The sequence below is a fragment of the Heterocephalus glaber genome, unplaced genomic scaffold (genome assembly GCF_053883595.1).
Source record: "Heterocephalus glaber isolate CG9 unplaced genomic scaffold, H.glaber_assembly_v1.0 deba00000678, whole genome shotgun sequence".
Lineage (NCBI taxonomy): Eukaryota > Metazoa > Chordata > Mammalia > Rodentia > Bathyergidae > Heterocephalus > Heterocephalus glaber.
The window spans coordinates 1,600,532-1,621,411 of NW_028258157.1; the positions used below are offsets into that span (position 1 = coordinate 1,600,532).

Sequence of the window (20,880 nt, forward strand, 5' to 3'; positions counted from 1 at the left end):
ATTAATAAATTATTACTGGGATATATGGATCAAATGCCATGCTATGTACTCTATTACATTTTATTCCTTAATATATAGCTTCATAAGAATAAGACATGAAATATAAATAGTTCCCTAAAATATTACCTGATTGGCTTCTATTTCAAGGATACAACCACAGATTTTTTTCTGAATGTTCCCAGCATTGAGAATTTCCATTAGTAGATTTTTTAAATGATTAACCTCCAATAAGTGCAAGAAACTTATTTAGGGAAGTCATGGTGAATATCCCTATTGAAGATCTGTAGAAGAACACCTCGTCTGCAGTGGACCATTGGCGACACAGGTGCCCGAGGTGTGCCCGGGAGCCCGCACCCCGAGGCTGGGTGACCGGCCGGGACGGCACCCGCCTCGGGGTGCTCTTAGCTGTGTTGCTCACCCTCACTTCTGCGCACCACTTGTCGTGGCTGAGCCTCCCATCCTTATCCACTGGCTTTCCTCTTCCTCTCTCTGATTTTCCCAAATCTCCACCCTGATGCTGCCACCTCAAAACCTTCCAGTAAACGCCGACTTCTGCTGTCCGCTGTGACCCTCCGGGGCCTGGCCTTGGATTTGATGCATGGCCGTAGCCCTGATGAGGCCCTCATCTCACAGGTGTGGCTGAATTTTTCTCCTCAGCTACTCTACGCAAAGCAGGAGAAAGCATGAATGGCGGTGATCTCACAAACGCCTCTGTTCATTTCCAAGTGGCAATTTGCAAAGGAAGAGCACAGTTTCATCCAAATGAGAAGGGATCTGCGTCCGCCTGGGAAACTCTCAGGATGGATGATGTCACCTACAGGGGAAGCGCAAGCCCAGGGCGTTAGATGGGGAGGGAGTGACCGAGCTTAGGAATCTACTGCCTGTTCACCTCTTGAGTCACTGCTACTTTGTAAAATATTTGATAAAAGTCATAGACAGAGTATACATTTTATATTTGTTCCATACTGTCAAATGTCATGGTCACTGAAAGCTCATGAAGAGATACTAAACTCTTTTAAATCAAGGTTTTCTACAGCTTAAAAATTCCACGATACTCAACTTTTCTTCTCTAGTTACTGGCAAGGTTACTTTATCTAATGGAATACAGTACTTCAGTCCTTGAGATACCACAATTGAAACCAAGGACTAAAACCATTAATTGTTTATTTATTTAAGGGAGTGCAATGCATTTGTTTAGATTGAAACTGTCAAGTAGTGAAACAAACAGAAAATGCAAACCGACAGAGTTCTACAGTCTGGAGACTCCCGGAGTGTGAGTGAGGGAAACATAGTCACAGTTGTTAGCAAAGTGATAATTTTTCATAAGTAGATGTCGTAACCTGGGCTCCTGAGGTCACTGTTCATGTATCGATTTCAGAATGTGTCTGATAGATGGGTGTGTTACACTTTAGAGAGAGGTGATTAAACCAACAGGAAACCAGATTCACCAGGAAACCTGAAATCCTAACATTTGGAAATAGCTAAGTGGAACCCAAAATCACCCAGAAATTTTTACTTATTTATGAACACAAGTCTATGCAATATGTACAATTATTTGAATATTTGAAAAGACATGCACTTATGAAGCCTCAAACTTGACAAGCATACATGAGCACGGAATGTGGGACACGCACACACACTTAGAGGGCCGCCAGCAGGAACATCAGAACTGCACGGCATGATTCTCCTCTTTCTGTACAGGACTTCACAGCTCTCTGGTTTATCTGACCAGTAGCTACACCTAGGCCAAGAATGCTCTTTAAAAATAATAAAGACCTTAAACCTTTTGTCTGCTTTTTACCTCTCTATTATAATAAAGTCCCTATCTTTTAATATCTTAAAGGTAGACAAATGTGTCATTTTAATGTTACCCATTAATGTGTACTGTGGCTCCTAATTTTTCTCCCTACTAAATGATTATTTTAAAGATAAGCTCTTTGGATATCTCTGCTTTATTCACTTCTGCTCTTCTTTCTTGCATAAAGAAGAAACACATGGAGAAGAAACATCCAGATCTTCACAGGGTGCATTCACTTCATCCATACACAGTGACACAAAGTTAACAATATTTCAGTGAGGCAACAAATAGAAAAAAGAGAGACGATATCATTAGATTGCAGGGCTGTTACAATGTGCACTCAGTAATATTGTACCAAAATAACAAAAAAGTCACTTGGATCACACGAATTCAACAATTCCCCTGTCTTATCACTTTGCACAGGTAGTCCTTGCCCCGTCCCAAATCTTGGACAATTGCTAGATAAAAACATAGGTTGTGTCATTGCAATGTTGCCACATAGTATGGGAAGGAAGGTCCACAGTAGTTTCTTTCCTTAGTCAGAGTCCATCCTTTCTTTCAGCAGGAGTTTAATAGGGTGCTATACATATACACATTCCTTACGAGAATCTTGTCATGCCTTTTAAAACAGTAATGTTACATCTCTGCTTTTCTTTTCTTTTTGAGTGACTAAATTAAATTTTAATGATGGTACACTGACCAATTTTTATAAGAAGAGCTATATGATTTTTTACAAAAGTTGCATTTCTCACTCCAGTGCCCTGAGATCGGAAGTGTGTCCCCAAGAGCAGTCTCCTCCCCTGAAGCCCTGTCTTGAGTCTCATTAGCTGACACGAGGAAGAGCTTTCCAACCACTGCTCAGCTACCTATCACAGGTGTGTGGAAGGAAGACCTTGTATCTGAGCACATCACCTGCAGTCACAAGCTTAGAGTGTATTTAACTGACAGCTTATAGCAGTTAAGTAAAACATCAATATAAGAATAGGTAAGAAATAAAATTATCTTTCAGTTACAAAATCAATGCTTTATGACATTGTAAAAAATACTTGTCTATAGTTAAGGCCAAACAAACCTAGAAAGTTTATCTCTTATGAACATATATTTTTAAAGTCTCATTTAAAGCCCATTAACTTTTGTTGGTAACAAGTATAACATTTCCACTGAATGAATCGTGTCCTGAACAATTTCAGGAAGACCATTCCATTGGAGATAATATGAATATAACTTTTGGCCCAATTTCATTGCTTCTCTCAAACTTTTCCACCATGTCTCCTGAAATTCCTATTTCATGGTAAATAAATCTAGGACCACAGTCAATTTGCAATGTGTTTCCAAAACCTCCTTGCCATAATTGAGCCAGAGCTATCATAACAGGCAGAGTACCGAGCCTCACAGAGGCCTTCCCACCATTGCAGGACCTGGGAGTGTGCAGGTGTGAGGGGGTGCCCCGACTCCCCCAGCAGGCTCAGTATCCTCACTGAGGTCCTCAAAGGCAGAAGATGCACCACAACGGTGAGCAGAGATGAGCCATCAGGCGGAGTGAGGAACTTGAGACCCCTGGTCGGTCTGAAGATGGGACTGGACTGTGGCCATGGGATGCGGTGGCTTTCAGAACTTGGAAAAGACAAGGAATCGGACACCCTCAGCCCCTCAAAGTCATGCAGGCCTCTCTGCTGCCAGCGAGACTTTTCACCTGGGGAACTATGAGATTTTACAAAATGACATTGTTGTGAACCATTATGTTTTTGGTAGTTGGTCAGTAGCAGCCATAGAAAGCTAACACAGCTCCAAAAAGAGCAGTGTGTCCTGCCCAAGTCCTATCTCTCCCAGGCTGGCTTCATGTTTCTTCCGCACTCTATTCTAGGAGGCGACAGGAATGTTACCCTCTACCCCATGCAAGTTCCAAACCACAGACCCGTAACCCAAGCCCACCTTCATCGAGGACCCGCACCCTTCGGCCCAGGGCCTCACCCAGGACATCGCTTGAGCCTGTGCTGGCCGCTCAGCAATGTCAGCATGTGCTGATCTCATGCAGCCTCCGGAGCCACAGCCCTTTTATTAATTACAAATCAAAGGTTCCTTCCCCTTGGCCGCTCTAGTGACCTCTTGCCTCCTCTGGCTACCATCTTCCCCTTTTTTGAGTGCAGGCTACTGGTCAGCGCAGGAGAAAACTATGCAGGAACAGCGGCTGTGCTACAGTGGACACCTGTGTCACACCAGGGACTCCCTAAGGACTTGCTCTGCGTCCATTTACAAACCATTTTAAAAAGAAATAGTAAAGCAAATGCATCTGCATTCTCCGGGATAGCAAAATTACTATGCCAATAAATGATATTTTACTTTCAAAAATAAAAATTAAAGAATATATAAAACAATCACTGACAGTGAGTGGTTTTAGCTAGTCCTTAAAATTGCCAGTAATTGATGTGTCTCTAGTTACGTCTTTTTGTAATCTCTTTGAACAGCTAGTCAGGCACCCTAACTTTTAGCCTAACGCTACAAGAAAGACAAAGTCACCGCCTATGTCTCATGTAGACAGTAAGTTCCCACATTTCTGTACTTATTAAAAAAGAAAACAAAAGAAAACAAAAATCCCCAAATGTTCACTGCGTTCTACATGGGCCTGATATCAGAAGCTCAGTAATAAAAGCAAGCCCTAAATTCCTCCCTCTACTGTTCCTATAAAATTATCCAAAATACGCATTTCTCTCCAAGTTTGCTGCTCCTTGCGTCAATACTTTACACTACTGCCTGTTCCATAGCACATAGCTCACTTTTCCCCATTTATCACCTCAGTCCTGACGCCAGCCTCCTGTGCAGCCCCCGTCCCAGTGGTGGACCCCCTACCCCGTAGCTGAGCAATTCTTTCTGAAATGTGAATTTCCTCCATTTACTCCTCTGCATGAATGCTTTCATTGCCTTCCATAGCTCCCAGTCTAAGTCCTTTGAATTTTACACATGGGACTTTCAAGCTCTACTCCGACAGTCTGTGTTCCAGCCATTCTAAACTTTCAGGTTTTTAATATCTCTTTTGGGCTTGTCAATGTGTTTAGGATAATAATGCCCAAATAATATCAAAAATTCAGACCTACCTCATCATCCCCATGAACCCCGATATAACCTGTTTGTCTGTCTATCCTCAATCCCTTTTTGTGTCTATAGCATCCTTTGAATTCTTCTTTAACATCATTTACCACTTGATATTATAATTGTCTCTTTTTCCTACTAGTTTGTGGCAATTCTATGAGGAAACTGGCTAGGTGGATTTTAACTTTGAGTGTCTTATATTAAATAAACTACCTAACACAAAGTAATAACTGCTTATGTTTGAGTAAATGTCACCTTTTCAAAAACAAGTCATTCTTTCCTCCTTTCTTGCATGGCACTTGTTTGCCATGAATCCAGAACAACTCATGAGTTGTAGCTATAGGTAGTCATGTCAATTTGAAACTAGATCTTCTGGATGCATTACTTGCTATGTTGTACAAGCTTTCTTGGAGATGAATATATAGCAAAATTATGGCTCTATTTTGTGTCTACTTTCATAGCTATTGGCTTTAGTAAAATTGATCAGGATGCTAAAACAACTAAGAGAAAGCTAATGTTCTTAACCTCCCCACCTACTCAATGAAGATATGCAGTGTTTACACATAGTTTTACCGTTTATTACAGAGTCTTGCCAGCATTAATATATCAAGGTTCAGGTAAATATAAAACAACTTAATGACTCATAGAGTTTATTAAAAAGTAAAATTAAAGGGGCCAGGGATGTAGCTCAGTGGTTCTGCTGTCTGCCTCACAAGCACAAGGTCCGGAGTTTGATCCCTGGTACCAAAAAAAAAAAAAAAAAAGAGAGAGAGAGAGAGAGCGATAAAAAGTAAATGAAAGCCTGAAGAATTTTAAAGAAGATTCATTGTATCCACAGAGATCTTGCTAATATAGCATGGGGCTTGAAGGGTACATGGAGGTGGGGTGAGGAATTCATTTATTTGTTAATAAAACTTTTCCTTTTTCACATGACTGCCTTTGGGTAAGGGTGAAGTAAAGGTATTGTTTCATAATTTGATGTTTGTCCTGAGACTTCCAGACTGGGCTCTTCAGTATGAAGAATAGTTTTGTACAAACGACTGACCCTTTGAGCCAGGATTAGGAGCAGGAACTTTAACCGTGGAAGCTGCTTATGACAGGAAGACACTGACCCAGTTCATCTTCATTCTTGGACTCATTGTAATATTTTGCAACTTTAAATGACTGAGTTAAGTTTTTAAAAGTAGAAAAAGAAGAAAAAAATACCCTGGATTACAGAACCCTAATATTATTAGAGAAAGCAGGCAGCATTTAAATTTTACCACTTTTCTTTGTAGAAGTAAAGCTAGCTTCAGAATTAACTACACATTCAAGAGTAAAGCTTCTCATATTAGTTTGGGACTTCGTTGTGATCCAAAATGCATGTTTAATGTATACACAATCCAATAAAATACTAAAAGGCGAGTAATGTAATTTTCTTCCTTGAACTGGAATTCAGCTACTACACCAACCAGAAAACTGGAGGCATGGCGACATTGCCAGTGACCCTGAAGCAATCGTGTTTATGGTTCAGGCAATGTGCAATGTTGGAGTTTAACCCTATTGAGAACGTTGGTCACAACTTACACTGGATTCCCATTATCTGTGTTTTAACAGCTGTTGTTTCTGCCTGAGTCGGGTGGTTTCCATTTACAAGGCATTGCTGGTCTTCACATGTGGGCTGCACCCTTTGTTGCAGAGTGATATGAGGAGTTTTCCAAGGGACCTTCCTGCACCCAGGAATAAGCAGGATGCCCAGTTTATTAGTGCAGGAGATACATGTGTGCGGCACAACACCATCTCTAAAGTATAAATGGTATCTCTTGCCAAGGGAGTTTTCCTCTTAGACTTCGAGAGGGGTCCTTGGAATCCAGCAAGCCTCCAGCAAGCTTTTTCTAGTAGGCTGAGTCATTACATATCAGGTGTTAAATGCAATGCCAAAGAAATAAAATGGTTCTCATTGATAAATTAGCTGCATGAATTAGTACTGGTAAGCTTGTTCTCACTGTCACTGGAATATTCTGAAAGATACTGGAAGAAAATGAAAATACCATAAATACAGAAAAAAACCCAAATCATCATTTACTGTATTAGCTCTTTTTAGTGCTTAGAGAAGAAGTGGTAAAATATACAAGGTTAGTTACACACATTTCTGTCAACAATGGAAAACAAGCAAAATGCAGTTTTGATTTGTGGGTGCCTAGAATAAATTACCATAATATGCACTGTGATGCTTTACATAACAGATACTTAATAATGTGCATCACAAATTATTTTTGACTGTGAATCACTACCACTCGTTTTTTTTTTCTTGTGCCAAGCAATAAAAATATTTACTAAAGAACATTTCAAATCATCCCCAAAATGAATAAACAAGCAGAAAAAAAATCAGAAGGAAGTAAAACTGTGAGTCAATATTTTGACTTTAATAGTTTTACATTTTAATTGCTTTCTTTTTATGTTTGTTTCTCAAAAGTATTACATTTGTATTATAATTTAGAATTTAAGAATTACTTTTGCCTATATTATCTTGTTTCATCCTCAGAGTAATATCTTTCAGAAACGCTATTTTCTTCTCATGGGTGAGGAAGTCAGGGCGGTGAGGTCTGCAAGCAGCCTACAGTCTTCTCACTTCCAGATCCGCATTTGGGGGCCCGGTCCCAGGGGCGCCTCCGCACTCCTGACGGGGAACCTCACAGCTCTGCCTGTGGCTCAAGCCGCTGGTGTCCCGTGTTCCCGGACTTCACCGTGTTTCCCAAAGCCTACTGTCACTGGACACCCCAGCTTCCTGCCCACGACCTCGTCTTCATGTCCCAGAAGCAACCAAGCGAGTCTTCCCCGAGGCCTCCAGCACTTTCTGTCCTCAGATACTGGCTTCATCCTTCGCAGCTCCGACACATGATCCAAACTCCAGCAGCATGTGTGTGACCGGGCTTCTTCCAAAAGTCTATGCTTCTTGTACCCACCCCATGGCTCTTGCGTGAACGACACTCTCCCTTTGTGGGAAGGCAATTCCACGATTCCTTTCCCTATAACACAAGCTCCTACTTATTCATAAGAACATGTTGTTTAAATAGGACTTTCCTGATATTTTCCAAGACTTTCCCCACCAAAACATCTCCCATGAACTGTGTCGCCTCTTATACCATTATTCCCTTGCATTGTGGACAGATTTATAAATAACACAGCAAACCTTTAAGAACTCTACTCTGTTCCAGTCACTGACACAATGCTGAGTTTAGAAACGTGATGAATGCTATTCCTTTTAAGTCCCATAACAATTAAGCTAAGTAATGGCCCTTATTGACAGTGTGACAAATAGCCAAAATGAAGATCTGACCCCAATTAGTATATATTACACTACAGTAAAATTTTTATTAATCAACTTATTAACTATAGTCCAATAGTTAACAACTATATTTTAGCAATCAGCATATATTAGGCAGATACTTCCAAATACTTCAATGGCAGAAATAAAATAAGATCTTGAATAGAAATGTATCTCTTTACTTGAAATTTAAAAAGAACATCACCAAAGCTGGTTAAAAATGTAAGCATTTCATTTTTATGGGAAAAAATTAATGTATCTTAATTTTAGTTAAAAACACTCTACAAAGGTAATGGTAAAAAATTCAAAGATAATATGACAAAGGGTTACAGTTTTGTTATAGGAAAAGCCCTAGCAATTCAAGCAAGTGGTATTGATAGGTAATTTACCAATGACAACATTGGCATTGGTATTGATCAATTATAGCAATGATGAGCTTGTGACTGGCAAATGTGAGAAAACATCCAAACTCAATGAAGTGTGAGAAATATGATGTGGCTGGTTATATTTTCAATCAAGGGTCATGATAATCTCCTGTCCCGCATGCTCTCTGTAGGTGCCTGCTCACTTCCCCACGAAGCTGCAAAATTTGGGGGATCCTGTCACTTGGAACCCAGCCCCCGAGCTGTGAGACACTCAGGCCACGTCTACACATATGACAGAGTCGTGGTACAGACCAAAGCCATCGCCCCTAGGACACCTACCACACAGGGGAATGGTTTCCAGTTGACTCCGTCATGCAGCCAGGCCCTAGGTATTGTGGGTCAGAAAGAAACCACTTGTACCAGGCCAGCTGAGCAGTTTTACATAACAGGATCTGAGTGGCTTTTTACTGGCAACGGATGAATGGAGTATGAAGCATATAGGTGGAATATATCTGCAAGGGGGACATTATTATTAATGCAAGTATTAATAAGCCAAGTAAAGTATTATTTATTGACTACCAAAATGGGAAAATATTTTACACATACATGTATAATAATGCATATGAGTGAAAGAATGTTAAAAATATGTGGTTATAAGTTGCTAATGAAGGTTAAAATGGTATTGCCTTTTGGAAAGCATTATAACAATAAATGTCAAAGATCTTAAAAGCATTATTAACCAAATGAAACAATAAAATGTGTGTGTGTGTGTGTGTGTGTGTGTGTATGTACAGGAAGTCAGGCAAACATATTTGCTTTTTCAGAGCATTAATTAATGCAATGACTTTGAAGATTAATTTGTATATCAACTTAAAGTAGAGCTTATCCCTCCTGACCAAAAAATGTTCCTCTCTAAAATTTGATACCAACAAACATGTGCAAAGCTTTCACTGTTAAATTATTTGCAACAGGCAAAAAGACATCCAACATAGATGTCCACCAATAGAGTTGTTTCCTAATACAGTATGGATAGCCCTTATTTTATTTCATTTTTTTCAGAAATCATTTCACCTCTCTCAAATATCTTTGCATGAGGTTTGGTACTGGTATTCAGAAGAATGGTTTGTAAAAATTTTGCTATTCATTACTTCTTTTTGAGGCTTTGGATTTTTGAACAGTGCATATATTGAATTTTTAAGCAAGTACTGTTAATATTTTTGACAGTTATTCCTAGCAAAATGATTTCATCAGAAAAATGGCCATCGTATACTATGTGCAGTTGCATATGTACATGCACGGATACACCATTGCAATGATACATGCGATGATACCTCTGTGAAGGGCATCACGGTGCTACCTCCCGAGTTGGTTGTGAGAATCGGAAGAGGAAATCCATGTAAAAGCCCCCTAGTTTAAGTAAAGCAATTAAAAACCTAGTGATTATCAGTATTGGAGAAGAATGTCTGTTAAAGTTTAAAATAATATGCATTTCAGGAGGTTCCTTAAAACCACCGCAGTCACAGAGGGCACGGGGGTCTGGGGAGTGCTGCGCTTCTCTGCATGCCTTCAGTGAACCCACTGTCGGAGCCACACCTGGGCCACAGCTGCCTCCCGCGTTGCCTGCTGCCCCACGGTGGACTCCCTGACCCCACATGCTTCATCTCCCCTCTGTCAAGCTCCCAAGTAAAGTTTCTCCAATGCAGTCAAAATAGTTCCGTCCTCGTGATGCTTTTCAATTTTTTAGCAAGTTCTTTTAAATTAGCAATTAAAGAAGGCTTTGTACCCTGAACGCTAACAAAAATACCTATTCCATAAAAATACATATCTACACACTTGTTGAAGTACAAGTGCTTTATTTTTTTCCCAGGAGATGCTTCAGAATTTTGAAAAATTCTAAAACTTTAAAGCTGAAAGTTTAAGAGGAGACTTTTAAAAGTGCCAAACATGAACGTAATTGAAAATGGAGATAGAAGAAAAAGGAAAATGATTAATGATTCCAATTTCTGGAAAAAATAAGTGAATGTAAAAGGATACAAAAAGATAAAAAAGCAAATGAAGTAGTTGCAAAGTATTCATAAATCTACAGCACTTACTAAAGGTAGATGTTGGAACAATTAAATACGTTCCACTAGAAAAGTATATTATGACCCTAGTCTAACCTCTTATTTTTCAAAAATTAAATTGAATATTCCATGAGTTTTCTATTTCTATACATAACATTTTTATATAAAAATCATCTATTAAAATATATTTTGAAAATGTATTTTTCATATGCATGTAAATAGAATTTAAATTTCTAACAATACATTTGAGAACTTTCATTCAAGTGAATACCAAATTAACCTGAAATCAACAATTCCCTAGAGTATGGTGCATAGCCAATGCTTAACAAAAAACTGCAAATTGGTCCCTAGAAAACAATTAAATTGATAAAAAATATCTTTTCTCTCATAAGAAGAATATTAGGTGTTGCTATTGATATACGGACAGTTAAATTATTTTGTTCTGTGGACTGTCCTATAAACACCACAGTTTAAGTAACATTCTTTATATCCATGAACATCTTAATTGGTATAACCTTTAAAATTATGAAGTAAATATTTTTCTTCTTTTATAAATTTATATACTACATCTTTCTATTGTGTATCTGTCTTCTCCTTTATATATGTATATATTACATTTTTATGTCTATTAAACATAAATATATAACTTTAAAATATGAAGTATAATTTTAGAGTAAAACTTTAACCTTCCAAAATGCATGTCATTAGATAAGATACATATTATTAGACATACTGTTTTAAAACTTTAATATATATTTTCCTCCAATAATGATAATCACTTGGTTTTTAATTGCTTTACTTCAACTACGGAGTTTTTACACGTATCTTCTCTTCCAATTCTCACAACAAACCTGGGAGGTAACACTGACTACAGCTACATCTTCATTTGCTTTTTCATCTTTTTGTATCCTTTTCCATTTGGTTATTTTTTCCAGAATTTGGAATCATTAATGATTTTCCTTTTTCTTCTATCCTTATTTTCAATTAAATTCATTCTATCTTTAAAGGTAAGTTTATGTTAGACATTGTCTTTGTATACATTACACTGATGTTACATTTTGCATTGATGTATTGATACTGTACAGTTTGGTATTGCAATAGGAATCATAACATCAACGCTATAGTTATCAATATGCAACTTCCCAATGGCATATTGATTTCTATGTGATACAACTTATTGTCAAAAGTTAGACCTCATGTTTGATGATAGTTCTTTCGTGTGTGCATGTATTTTTATATGTATATATGATACGTATATGTGTGTTTATATATACAAATGAATCATAAACATGGATCATGTTAAGAAAAGAAAATGTTGTCTGGTACTTTTTCTCATAAACCAGTAAGAAGAAAAAGAGTATGATGATAAAGAAGAGTGAAAATAGAAATGGGAATATGAATCAAGATATTTTACAAAGTTAACCCAAGGTAGAGATAATAATCTTTCTAGTTTAGCCCCACATTCTATAACCTCTTTCAATCGCAATTTCATCACTTGTATAAAAAAGGAAGGAAAAGAAAATAAAAGATTTATGTGCTCCTCTCTCCTATAACTGTTGTAAGAACAAGAAATTTCATGATATAAGCATGTATGAAAGAAAGTTGATTTCTCCTAAATCTGAGTTTGCAATCAGATATTTTATATTGAACCCTACAGTACATAATTCTGTTTTTTTCCCTAAGTATTCACTTGTTTGTTTTGTTCTATAATTAACTTTAAAACCTTGTTCTGTATTTTAAGAACCTGATATAAGAATGCACATTAATACAGATAGTATTTCAAAGCACTATGGATAAATGATGGATTATTCAATAAATGGTGTTTGGACAACTGGATTGCCATCTGGAGAAAAATAAAGTTTGATTACTACCTCATGTCCTGCAGCCCTATAGTCCAATTCCAGATTAATCAACAATTTAAACACAAGGAATATAATTATAAAATAATAGAAAAATAAAGAACATAACATTTTTGTATAATCCTTGGGTTTGGAAAATGGCTTTTGAAATAAAGCACACAATCTAGAAGAGACGAAGTAAATATTAATAAATCCAACAACTTCAATATCTAAAGAAAATAAATTTTACATCTACAAAACATTTTTACTCAAATGTAGAGCCACAGCAAAAAGAAACAAAGGGCTCCCCATTTTCCTACTTATAAATCAACTCATACAAATCAAGGCAAGTTCAATTTCATAAAGTGAAAAAGCAAAGCAGCTCAGAGAGAAAGAAACCCACATGACTCTCAGCATGAAAAACACTCAATTTCAACCATAATGTATGAAATGGGAATGCAAATTAAACCAAGAAGTAGGAAGTACCAAGGCTGTAGTGTCCAAACAGCACTTCCTACATAAACAAAACAGTGCTGCTTAGAGAAAAGACCAATCTCAGGTCTGGAGTCATAGAGTACAAAATCGGCTTGGGATGTTTTCTATTTGAGAAAGCAGGAAAGCCCTCGGAAGTACCAGGGTGATGTCACAAAGACTTAGTGGTGGCTCCTGGGCAAAGATGGGCCAGTGCTTCATCAACAAGGGCGGCCGTGGAACATGCCCAAGAAGGCACACAGTTGGATGCTGGCAGTGTTTGTGGGAAATATCATACAAGGCCATCCTAGAAAATGCTATGTATAATTAAATATCTGGTTCTGAGATTAAGAAAATAAATATAATGTTTTAATATTAGAAAGGTCAACACAGGCAGTCTTATGATTATAGCATCACTTCTCACTTTGATTCATCACTCACCTTTTGATCATCTGTGTTTGATTTTGGAAAAAGTCCAACTTAATGGGACAGAAAATCTACCACAGCTGGCTGGCCAATCCCCACCAGTTTTAAATTTACAGTTCATGTTGAAACAAAAACAGTATCCCACAATATACTAGAGTACATAAGTAACTTACCTGGAATCCCCTTATGTAAATAGATTACACCACAGCCACAGTGGGTCTTTGTGTAAAAAAGGCATACAATAACAAAGTGTTATTATAACTGGTATCATAGTCTACATGCTGGAATTTCAGCTTCTTGATAAAACGCCAAGAACTTTAGTGACTGTGGTTGGTATCATTTTAACAGTTATAGACGTGCTATTCCTGTGTAAGGCAAATGAGGGTGGATTTTGTAGAAATGGCAGTACATATGTGCTTGATGTAAACAAGTACTTAACTTGTGATAATTCCTATGCATGTGAACTATAATTGGCACAATACATCTAATAAGGAGCTGAGTTACATTATTGCTCTGTTTCTTAGATAAATATTTGATCCATATAACTTTTATAACTGTATAAGATGATAAAAATGTTCATTGTTTAATATGTTAAACATATAGGGGAATGCTAGCAATACTGGTAATAAATGTTTATGTGCATTTTCAAACATTTGGCTGAAGGATGGAGTAGTTATTTGGACATGTACACATAGCCAAAGAAGAAAGATCTTGACTCCACCTTAGCTTGAAGATCAGATTTTCCCTTTTGGTGCTTATCCTGTCTACCTTCTCTCAGAAGGGATCCTCTGCTGTTATTCTGACCACACAGAATGGAGCAAGCATCAAAATTGTTTTTGGAGGGCCAGGGATTTAGCTCAGTGATGCCGCACCTGCCTTGCAAGAGCAAAGTCATGAGTCTGATCCCTGGTACGAAAAAAAAAATTGTAAGATTATTTTTGTAGAACAAAGATGCTTTTTATAAAACCATGAGTATGTAGTTTTCCTGAGAAGGAAGTCCTAGGCTCTTTTCAGTATGCAGACTCTCCCGAGCAATTCCTCAGTTATCCACCACAGCTCCCTTTCACTGGGGCACCCTGGAAAACTCCCTGGTCCTATGAGTGCTCCCGTTGCTGCCTGAGCCATGCACAATCACAAAGGACCCCAGTCCTGTGCTCAGAGGAAAGAAAGGAATGGCTGGCAAAAGAAGAAATAAGCCCGCCTTCTGCACCGTGTGGACCAGACACCTTCTCATAGATAAGAAAATGTATCCATCTTGTTCCATCTTATTTTTGCATCCCTACTTAGAGAATATTATTCCAAAATTATTTTCAAAGTGGATGCCAATTTAATAATGCTTTCTGACTTTAGGAGTCTTAGGTCAGTCAAGTTCCATACTTGAAGTGGAGGCTGCTTTGTGGGTGCAGACGTTAGAGGGCAGCTCTTTACCTTCTGCTTGCTCCCAATTTCTTATTTTATTCAACTGTAACAGTTTGCTTGTACACAAAGACAAAGAGACACACTAATATATTTAACATATTATGTTCTATTGTATGGTTATTCTGAGGCTCATGCCTCTTGGTATATCATAAAGCAGAATAGAAATATATTAACTAATAATCAGGTAACCAGTGTGCTAAGTAGACTCCTCTGATCAGTGTTTTAAAAAATGCAGGATAAATGTAGTACCAGATACACATTCCAAGGCAGAGCATTTTTTCCATTCGAAGTGTTCTTCTCTCCGGGGTACATAGCATTTTGATGGATTCTGTGAATAATTTCTGCAGAGCTCTGTACAAGATACGGAACCCTTTTTCCTGCTTGTTCTCTTTCACTGCTCATCACAGATCTTTAAATGCACATTGATGCTCCAAAAAGCATCACAGATAGAAACTGCTTTCTAGGCTGAAGATAGGAAGCGCAATTAGTGTAATGACAGCCTTGACATGAACACGGCCTGTGATGAAGTGTTAAGCGCCACGAGAGACGCAGAAGATGGAAACCGATTTCCAGCCTTTCTGTTGGGTTTGGAGGAAAGGCAGTGCTATTTTGAGATGTTTTTCTGAAGAAAGAAAAATGCCACTTGGCTGAGATTTAATACTGGGAGTATTTTCTATTCCTTGGGCATTGCACACAATACTTATGTGCTTATTGCCCTGCCACTGCAATGGGACAAGTAATGTTTCCCTTGACTTACAAATCAAGTTTCCGAGATCCAAAGATATTAGGAAGCATATTCAAACAGAGACAAAGGGGGCTTCTTACAGAGGATCTGGCCCTGAACACAAGAGAAGGTGGTCTAGACAGAGACAAGTCATTTTAGTCAAGGCTTTGGTGAAAGAGTGCATAGGGAAGCAGCAAGTTACCTGGATTGCCTGGGGCCAAACACGCATGGGAAAAGACAAGTAGGCAGGGGGAAAAGACCAGAGAAAGAACGCCAGAGCCGCATGGAGAAGGACGCTGGCTGCCTGAGGCAGGCACTCGGATGTCTGCTCTCAATGTGCTAGTGTGAGTCCTGGGTTTGCAGACACTTGTTGGTTGGCAAGGTTGATTTGACAGCAGAGGCCCAGCTCAGCTGAAAAGCTAGAGAAAGGTTTAAGGAAGCTAGTGGTGGATGTTGAGGATAGTAATGATTCTGGTAGAAAGAAGAGAGAATGAAATGGGTTGGAAAGACAGCTTCTAGACACAGCCTGAAGGACAGTGCTACTGATTCGCCGTGGGGCAAAGCGAAGCTTTGAGAGGGTTAAAGCCCACGTGGAAAGTGAAAGAGTAAGGTGCGCAGTCGCAATGAGTGAAAAGAATGGGCTTTCAGGGAGACCCTAAACTTCACATGTGATTTGCCAGTTGGATGCTTTTTAAATAATGACAGAAAATAGTAGGAACTTGTTTAGGAAAGATAGATCCAGATTTTTGACCAAGATGCGATGGCAATAGTTGATGTTGCTGGAGAAGTTGAGATACCAACTACTGAAAGGAAAGAGACAGGGACAGCATAGCAAGCACGCTACTGCCGACCACAGTGACAGCCGACCATCAGGCACTTGCTCACCAAGCCGCCTTCTAGGTGCTGACATACATCAATGCCCTCTTCCCAAGAACCCTACCCACAAGGGGCCGTAGTAAGCTCTGGGATGTGGAGGATGCGGAGGCTTGCTGCAACTATGCTGCAGAAGACCCGGCCAGATCCTACCGAGGATCCCGTGGGATACACACATCTAACATCACCATGAGACGCCTGGCATTATCGGTTTGAAGTGTGTCCTTCCAGAAACAGGGGAAAGGTGTGAAAGACACCCCAAACTGGTGCTCACCGGGGAAGGTCCTGCAAGGGGAATGTTCAAGAAATATTTCATCTCTGCTCTTTGAACTTTTTACAAAGGAGAAGGCAATGACTTGTGTGACTGTATGTGAATGCAAGAGTATAATTACTTACAAATTAAATCAACATTGTCATAGAGAAAATGTAGACTATGAACAGATAAAAGCTGAAAATAATGATGTTTCGTGATTCTAATATTAAGCATAACCACTGTTGAAGCTATGTCAATCCTCCCACTTTGTTATCATAGTGGGATCGAACCCAGGGCCTTGAATGCTAGGCAAGGACCCTACTGCCGAGCTACATCTACAATCCATGTTTTATTTATTTCATTTTTAGATACAATCCCTCTAAGTTGCCCAGGCTGAGCTGGAACTTGCGGTCTTCCTGTCTCAGTTTCCCCAGTAGCTGGGATTATAGTTGTGTGCCACTGTACCCAGCTCCCTCTATGCTGGTTCGTGGCTTTCATGTCTTACTTCATAGGCCTCATAATATATTGACTATTACTTGGAAGTCAAACAGATTATATTATATTCTACTTCCACTTTAATACTTCTTGATTTCTTTTCATTCTCCAGTGCCATGGTTTTAGGTGGAGAACCATTCTCTAGCACCAAGATTAGCTGATTTTTATTTAGGCATTGCTGGGATGAAACGATATCTACCAGGCTCCATTTTGTCTAGGAATCAGGTGAGCAAATTTCCAGTTAACCATCTCATTGTCCACTTGACTCCTGTACTTTCTTCCTCTCCTGTATTGAGCTGATGTAAATTTACATTATCTCCAGCAATTGAATCATCTAAAGGAAAAGGGGAGAGTACTAGCAAAATATCTTTAGTGCAGGTACATTTACTTGTTATTTTTCTCTTCTTCTTTCCTGTGTTAGCTAAAGTTACTACACTAGGGAGCAGTTTTTAGTTTGTACATTTGGGGGGGAGGTTTGCAGAATTTTGCATACTAACATATGCGTGTCATATACGGGATGAATTTATACCTGGTCCCCTTCATGATGCTCCTGGTGAAGTCCTGAGAGTTTGCAAAAAGCACCTAAGCTTCTGTGAGGGGCACTGCTCTGGCAAGTCATACAAAGCCAGATTCTGCATCCTGTCTATTAAATGTCCCTGGGCTCTAGCACATGGTAGCACCTGCCTCCTCAGAGTATGTGAGGTAATTTTTCTCTTTTGGGAAATAGTTTTAGTTGTTTCAACACGAAATCAGCAAGGAGGAAATTCTGAAGAGGCGGAGGGAGGTTATTATCCATATCAGTGTGGATCCAAACAAGGGACAAAGAACAAGTGAACAAATTCAACAGGTCTGTTTAGTGTAAGCCAGTAGGTGATGCTAGAAGAATAAATATAAAAATGCACCGAGGCTGCGGAGGCACTTTAGAAGGAGGGAGCAGGTCCAGGAACGGTGCTGCGACTCCGGAAGGTGGAGATGACCAAGGTGTTCTGGGTCAGGCCCAGTGCACAGCTGGGGGAGCAGAGCCACTTTGGGTCACTCGGGGTGTTGGGGTGTTGGCGTGTCGCGGGACTCGGAGTGGAGAGATCTCTCAGCACCCGGCGCACGCGGGCGACCATGCCTGAGCTCCCAGGCCTGTGGGGAAGGGGTGGGGAGCCGCAGTGCGGGCGGCTGGGGTGCTGACCCGCATTGTCTCGGGCTCCCAGCTGGAGAAAGCTGTGCCCGGCCGACACCTGACTCTGAAGACAACCCGGGCACTGGGCAGGCGAGAAAAAGGACCCTCCAGAGGCCGGGGAAGGAAGGAGCCGCCCACAGAACAAGTCTTTTCCTTCCGGACCGTGTCGCAGAGCCGTCTATGACAAAGCACAAACTAGGGCCTAATTCCGCGCCCCCTCCCTGCGGAAGCCTCAGCACAGCAGTGCTCCCACCGCTCTTGTCCGATTTTATTGGGCGGAGGCAAGTTGCACGTTCTGCCCAGTAAAAGGGAGTGGATTCAGGACGTGGGTCCCCGGGGCATCTTAGAACTCGTCTTCCTAAATTTTAGATTAAATGTTAGATAATCACCAAAGACTGGAAAAGACTCCAGCGTCCCTCGGTGGGGGAATGGACAAGCAAACTGACCCATCCATGACTCTCACCGCAACAGAAGAGGACAAAAACTGTATGCAGACAACCGCTTGAATGCCCTGGGACGTTTTATACTCTGCCCCTGAGCCTTGTCTGGGGCTGGTGCAGACACACTCAGACCAGCTGGGCCCGGAAAGTGGCGAAGACCTGACATGGAGGAGAGGCGGGGGAGACAGAGGAGAAGGCAGGGCACAGGAGGCTGCCCCAGGCAGACCCACCTCCAGCACAACTGCACGATGGCTGAGCCAGAAGAAACAAGGAAGACAGACACATTCAGTCCCACCCACTATCACAGACTCAGGCCCTGAGAGGTGTGGGGCTCAGCAGCAGATAAGGCCAGACTGGACCGAGTTCGTGGACCAATATCCACAGACTTTGGATGCAGAGGTCCCCAGCTGAGCCCCCTTCCCGCAGGACAAGGGTGCAGTGCGCGGTGGGGACAGCAGAGTCCTGCAACAACCAGGGACTGCACCCTCCTCAGGCAGCTGCACTTCGTTCATCCCAGCAAGGTTTGCTTGCATAGGCGACATCAGCCCAGGACAATGCTAGGTTACAGGAAGATTCTTGGGGTGCAAATCAAGCATTTCACAGAAGATAACCTACAAAAGGTAAACATCTTCATGGTGACTTGTAACTTAGTGATATCGAAGAGGGAACCATTCAGGAGCAAAAAGTCCAGAAAGCTAGAAAGATTATCATATATATGTATATGTTTATATTTATGTATACTTATACATATACTTGTATCTGGATGATCTTCTTAGATCTTCAAAAATCATTGACTTGAAAATTTAAAGGCATTTAATTATTTAATTATATAAATGCTTGTTCACACCTAGTCTTAAATTTAAAAAGTAAATCCTATGCTCAGTAATATTTATAAACATATTTTATAGATTCATATCAGTTAAAAAAACAATGAGCCTGATTCTATGCTTATTGTGTGTGTTTACTGAATGTTTTTGCTGCCAGAACATGAAGATCCAGAGACAGAATTGGCAATCTTTTCCCTAGACACTCTGGCACTCACAAAGAAATAGTGATTCATAATTAAGGTTGGACTGAAGTATAATTAAAATCCAAATGAAAACTAATTAACTTCACACCAAAGAGGTCAAGCTAAGCATCGCAGGGGCAGTGGGTCTGACTGAGTCTGTGGGCTGATTTCCAGCGTCCCGGGCACAGCATAGGGCAAGCACCTCCCCACCCACCCACCGTGAAGATTCAACATGAGCAAAGTGTGGACAGCGCAGAATGAGCTGTCCCAGCGGCTGCGTGATGGGCTGTCCCCTAGGACAAGGCAGTCTCGAAGACAGTGCTGGGCCCTGTGCTCCTGCTGGTGGGCACAGGCAATATGCATACAGTGCTCTGGATAGAGAGCAGGGGTCAGCAAACAGAGAGCAGATAAAGACAAAGAAAAATAAAGACTCTAAGGAAAGCACTCAGTGGAGGAGACCACAGACAAGGACAGAATTCCTGTAGCCACCAGAGTTAAAAGTCTGGGAAGATAATATCTGGAATTTTTAAACTACAGGGAGGGGGATGCCCCTCAAAAACTAGAAAAGGAAAACATCTATTTCAGAATTCCAAATTCTGTCAAATGCAGCAGAGAAATAGCACAAAACGATGAGTTAAAGGAGCTCCCAACGTTGCAACTAGAAGTTTGTGGGTAAAAGTAAGGGGGGCTCTTTCAGCCAAGAGACAGGATACCCTGGGGTGCAGAATAAAGGGTGTGGCCTTTATCAAGGCAGGTGGCCTCACTGACTGTTCATCCAGGCACCCAGCAGAGGGGCTGGGACAGGGATCCAGAAAGCAACCTGAAGGCCAGAAGAATTCAGGCACACTTTGTCTTTGTTGTATACGTTTTGCTTAGAATGGAGAATTTCAGGACATATTTTGTACATTGGAAACAAAAGGAATGGAAAGAAATGGAAAGGATATTCAGTGGGTTAAAATAATAAAGAAGCTAAAAGACATAATCAGGTGAAGTAAATGATCTCAAAGAGAACAGGGAGTTATTTTTCTGAAAAAACAAACATGTCACTTGAAATATTTAAATTTAGATGTGAAGAAGAGAGGAGTTGTGAGTGTATAGTGTATGGCTTTCATTTGCCTTTTGGAATATATTTTAAACCTTG

The 20,880-nt window shown here is 40.2% G+C and overlaps 1 protein-coding gene across 3 annotated transcripts in view; it reads right to left on the reverse strand.

Annotated features, from left to right (window-relative positions):
* Nucleotides 1-20,880, reverse strand: part of Sema3e (semaphorin 3E) — a 243,798-nt gene that overhangs the window by 58,458 nt on the left and 164,460 nt on the right. The window lies entirely within an intron of this gene.